Consider the following 6000-nt stretch of genomic DNA (forward strand, 5'->3'; position numbering starts at 1 on the left):
CGATATGAAACAATACATCTTCCACGCCGTAAATTGGATTATAGTGAACTCATTAACAAGACAGAAGTACAAACCTTGGTATTCAGAGCACCTAGAAACACCTCCATGGCGTCCATTGCTAACGCTGCTTGGGCGATCATGCGAGTAAGATTAATCACTCCCACCATGAGCTAATTCCACCTGAGAGACAACTTTTCAAACAACAGTCACGAGAAAGCAGTCCTTGCTTTAAATAAAAAAAGGCAACATAAATTTAAGGCATTAATATATATGTTTTAATCCTTACGATGCCATGTAAATGAACTACAACCTACATCATAGTTTCCTTACTATGTACAAATTACACAAACATGGTCAAGAACTTCTTCAGTTTGTGCTATAGTCAATTATCTTTACATAATTGCCAAACCCACAAGAAAATCTATTGCGAAAATCATTACACAAAATTGAATATTTACATTGTCTCCCTCTCACGAATGGCCCAGGGAGGTTTAGGAAAATAAAAGTCATACGGCCTATAGATGAATATTTGATGAAAAAGTGTGGTGCACATTTAATTTTTTGATGCAAAACATACTAGCTCGAATGGTGCAGAAAAACATTAGAAGCACAAAATGATATAGCAATATAAGAAAATAAAATTGCCGGCGAAACTGACTTTTCCCAACACACATCTGTAGGAAAATCTAGTGCGTGGTGTAGTGTCTGTCTTTCCTACACAACCTGACAGCAACCTGGAAAGACAAAAAATCATACAATTAATATACATGCAAGCTGATGAAATTTCCTTTACACTAAGTACTACAGTACTATCTGTTCAACTTAACAGTAAAGAGCATCATGTATGAAACATAGAAACTGAATATACAGCCAACTAACTTTGAAGTGAATAATTCTTATTTGCAGGCCTGTAAACTTGAGATCCATACAGAAGTGTCACACTAAGAATAACCAAAGTCGACAAGGAGACGCGACCCAAAGTTTTGAGAAATAATTGGATGATTCAACCATTTCATGATTATCTTCACGTGATTCATATCACAGGGTGAAAAAAAATGTTGTGCACTGAACGTTTTATGTTATGCCGTGAAACTGAAAATAATTTATGTCGAGGTGCAGACCAAGGAACATAAACAAATGTTGTAGCTGTAGCTGTGTTGACTGCTACACTCATCTAGTTATAACTACAAGAAGCTAAGTACTAGCTGCCTTTTGACAATAATGACGAAAGAAAAGATATATTCTCACATTTTCTTATCGACAATGACATAAACAAATGTTGTCTTTCCACCATCAGAGATCTGCGAGATAGATAGAATATGAGACATAAAAGACCTAATTGACACTACATAATTTTTATTTCTTGAACACAAGAAAGAGTTATGTGGTCATGTAACTTCTTTTTCTAGAGAACTGGTACCATATAGCTAAGTATTAGAGATACACCTTACTGGTGTTTTCTATCCACGTGAGAAGTACAGTATTTCAACTATCTTTGTTTAGTCTTCAGTTGTGGCCATAAATTGAATGGTACTGAAAGCGATGTTGCTATCTTCCTGGTGGCAGCAATAGATACATGGACTCCGAGAACAGAATGTTATCTTCCTGGTGATAGCAATAGATACATTGGGGATACTACAGTTTGTAAAACCATGGTATGTACTTGGACAAACACCTCAAAATATTTTCAAAAGTACAGCTTTTTTCTAGAGAAGACCACTAGTTTTCTTTCTTACTTTTCTCTGGGATGGAAAAGACTGTAGTGCGCCTGACTATTATATTCAGAAATGCATTAGAGAAAAACATATGTACTTCAGTGCCACAAATTAGATTAAATTATACCTTGCAAAAATAGATTAAATTAATCCATTAGTTTAAGAGAAGCATATGTACTGTACATACAAATCTTCATAGGTATAAACAAAAGATTCCATTCAGTCCATTAGTTCCTAGATTATGCCTCCTTCTGAAGCTAACGTCAATTCCATTCAGTCCATTAGTTCCTGCACTTGTTGCACAAAAAAAAGATTAATATATATTGCTACCACAAAATTTGCAATGGAAACAAACAAAATCTGCACACAAGAGCTCAACTTCTAAAATTGGTTCATATTGCAACCACAAAGCTTCTCACAAAGCTCAACTTCTCACAATTAGACTAGCTAGCAACAGTACACATCAAACCGGAGAACCAGAGAAGAAGAAAAGCATGAGGTGCCTTGTCCACTGGAACATCTACTCGTTCGGTCGTTACCCACCGCCGGAGCTCCCTGTTACCCACTGCCAGAGCACTCTTTTCCCCGCCAGCCCACTGTCGCAATACGCCTCCAGGGAGGCAAGGATGAGAGGGAGGAGCTGTACCTCAGTCATATGCCCGTATCGATGACCTTGCCCAGCAGCACGCTGCCCAGATCCAACTCGCCGCCGCCGCCGCCGCATGTCCCTTCGTGGTGCAGATGTGGGAGGTCCAGCCAGGGAGGGGGCGGCAGCTTTGCTGGATGTAGCACGAGGACGTGGGGCCGGCAGTGGAGAGGCCGGACGGCGTTGGGCGGCGCTGGAGTGGCGCGGCAGAGGGAGGGTGGCGTGGGGCGGCGCTGCAGAGGTAGGGCGGGGTGGATGGTGGTGGGCTGGTGGTGGGATGGCGCCGGGATCGATCGGCGATAGCCCCGGGCGATGCGTGGCGGCGGTGGGACGGCGTGGGAACGACCACCGGACCCCGGGCGGCGCACGTGGGGAACGAAGAGCTAGGGATTTGGCTCCTTTGCGCATGCGAGGGGAACGAAATGAGAAGCTATTGATTTTGGGGGGAAATCTTCGCGGGCCGAGCCGGTTATTGGCGCTAAACTTTCGGCCGTTCGCGCGCAAGGCCCATTTAATGTCCGATTGTTGGTCGGGGTTATTTCCCGACCGATGGTTCGTGGGCCATAAAAGAATTCCCGACCAACTGTTGGACGTCGTATGTTGTAGTATTCCCGACCAACAATGGGTCACTGCATAGAGGTTTCCCGACCCACGGTCCGTTAGAAATTTTCCTAATAGATCATCAGTTGGCAATAGCGACTTTTTCCCAACAAACGTCGGTAGGGAATTCTGGTGCATGGTGTAGTGCATCAGCAACTCTATTTTTATCTCTACTCTTATAAAAAGCATAGTCGGTGATGATGGTGTGCCTGCCATCCTGTAATATAGGCCGTCCGATCTATATCTAACGGATAGGAAGGAAACTATGTCAATTTACCCGCACTCCTCTCCACATTTGCAGATAAGGCGTTCCCTTGTTCATCCTTTTCTCCCACAAGATCTTGATGTTCCATGCAACGCACAGGCATCTTGCTAGTAAGAGTAGAAATCAGACATATACCACTTCTCGAATCTTGAAACCAACAACATTCCTCCCTTATCTCATCAAAACCGCCAAAGGAATATATTTTGAGAGAAACATAACATATTTTTAGTGATATACGTAGTTCGAAACTAGATTCTTTTTTCTATAAAATTGGTGAATATGTATTAATCAACTTTGATCATGTGGCAACACATCGTTCCAAAATGTAGTGCCTATAGATTTTTTAAGAAGTCAAACTTTGACCAAGTTTGTAGAGAAAAACATTTATATCTACAATAGCAAAAATATATAATGTGAAACTACATCATATGATGAATCTAGTGATATATGTTTCGCACTCTAGATGTAAATACTTTTCTCCATAAACTTGGTCAAAGTTTGTGAGGTTTTACTTTTCAAAAAATCTATAGGCACTACATTATGGAACGGAGGGAGTAGTTATTACCACTGTATAATTTTTTGGACACTAGACAAACGGTGGAGTACATATACGAAGAGAAGAGGCGCACGCACGCAGTCGGTCTCTCGCTGTCTTGCACACAAGAGAGTTACGTAAAGGCACCACTAACAGATAAACCCTAAAACCCTAGGTGCACGATTGCTGCTTGTGCGGGTACCGGCTACATGGTGGAGCGCACCTTTGTAGGAATAGTCATCTCGTGTGATGATTTGATCCGTAGGAGTTGATGGTTGGGGCCACAGGTGAAAGACCTGGAGGCGGTGGCTCACCAGTTGCCATGGATCGAGTAGCGACGTTTAAAATATCACTATTTTAGCGGGGTAAGAGTTCCGATATTCTATTGCGCGTTATAAGTACTGAGTAGTTTTTAGACCGATTGGTATGGAGCGAAAATGGAATTCATTACTACTACCTCATTGGCGTATGGTTGTATGGGTTTATGTTGCGAGATGTTGAACCTGGTAGTTCTTGGGAAAATACTATGGTTTAGATGTTCGTTTTTACTAATGAAAATCAGAAGGGGGAAACTATTCTTTGATTAAAAAAACTACTACCTCCGTTCCAATTTACCATTCCCCATCGTAGTTTGGGTCAAAGTTTGACCATGAATTTTACTTGTAAAATGTGAATGGAAAACGAAATTTTGTTATACCAAAACAAAAAAGGAATAGAGGGAGTGATTGCTCTGACAAGGATGCGACCTCTCATAGCGCAGGCATTGAACCAGCGTGCCGGCCAAGAGGGCCCCACTCACTGCAGGCCCGGCTGAACACACCACCTCGCCGCATGCAACCGGCTTCAGACTACCCCACCTTCCTCCATTGAATCCGTGCGTGTGCCGGCAACACATCCTTCCACAAGCCGGCCGACATTTTAGAACACAAAAAATGACCAAAATATAATTAATTACGCATGGTCTTAACTTGTGCTCGCAGTGGTAGCAGGAACTGGAGGTTTTTCTTTATTTATAACTCCCCTCACATTTTTTGGCTGTGAAGTGAATCATGGTTGTGGAAATTATCTATGAATGTGCAAATATCTGTGAACATGAGTTTGATGTGAATGTTGAACTTGGAATGTCGGGCTTGCGCGTGAACTATACCATGTCCAATGCTTCGTTTGTTATTGTTTGGAAAGTAATTGCTATTTTTACATGACCCGAATTTTTTTGTGCCACATTCGTAGATGCACGGACATCACAACAGACATGCTGACTGGATAAACATTTGAACCTAGCAATTATGAAGGAAATTTTGTTTTGACAACAGTTTTAGATAGCAAGAGATGCCTAGCTTGCTCTGCCTCTGTTAGCTTATTTCTTGGTTCTTCCATCTCTTCTTTAGCTTGGGTGAAGAGAGCATCTGATTGCTCTTTTCGCTTTTTTAGGAACTCAGCTACATTCCCAAGGGCTGCTGCACGCTTTCTTTCAGCCTTTACTAGAGCCACGAGGACACGAACAGCTGACGACTCCACCCGGCTTGTGCGTAATCCAGCATCATCTGGGAATTTGCACCTTGTGTCTAATCCAGCATCATTAGGGAACTGGCACCTTGTGTGTAATCCAGCCTCATTTTGGAAACATGATCTCGAGGTTGACCATACTTCCCTCCTCATAGGACCTGCATCCCGACATGAAGTTACTTCTTTTTTAGATCAATACTCAGAGCAACCCAGATCCATTTTGTAGAAGCCAAATAAACAGGACTCGCAGAAGTGAATTGAAAAGGAAAAAAATATAAAAATAGACTACAAGGTGAGAACACCCACTTCTTACATCAAGATAAAAATGGAAGCATTAGGACGATTAAGGCTCTTCTTATTACCCATCGAAGAACACGAGGCTAAGAGAAACAGAAACTACAACATATACACATCGAAGAACATGAGGCTAAACGAAAGTAATTGAAAGGGTGTAACTTACCAAAGCTCGTTTTAAAGGTTCGGTGCAGCTCCTCTTTAACTTCCCGTGCTCCTTGAAGATGTCCCCAATATCCTGTGTTTGGCCTTCATTGCTCTGCTGCATGTTCGCACTCGTGGTTTTAAAATCTCAACATGGCAAGAAAAATATACTACTAGTAATACTCACGCATCTTGTGGGCAACATTAAAGCACTCGTCTGCATGGTAGAGCATCTCCAACAGAAGTGCAACGCGCGCCGCTTTAAAAAGCGTTTACAGTGCTGAGATCGAGAAGT

Source organism: Triticum urartu, chromosome 5, assembly GCF_003073215.2.
Source record: "Triticum urartu cultivar G1812 chromosome 5, Tu2.1, whole genome shotgun sequence".
NCBI classification, from domain to species: Eukaryota; Viridiplantae; Streptophyta; class Magnoliopsida; order Poales; family Poaceae; genus Triticum; species Triticum urartu.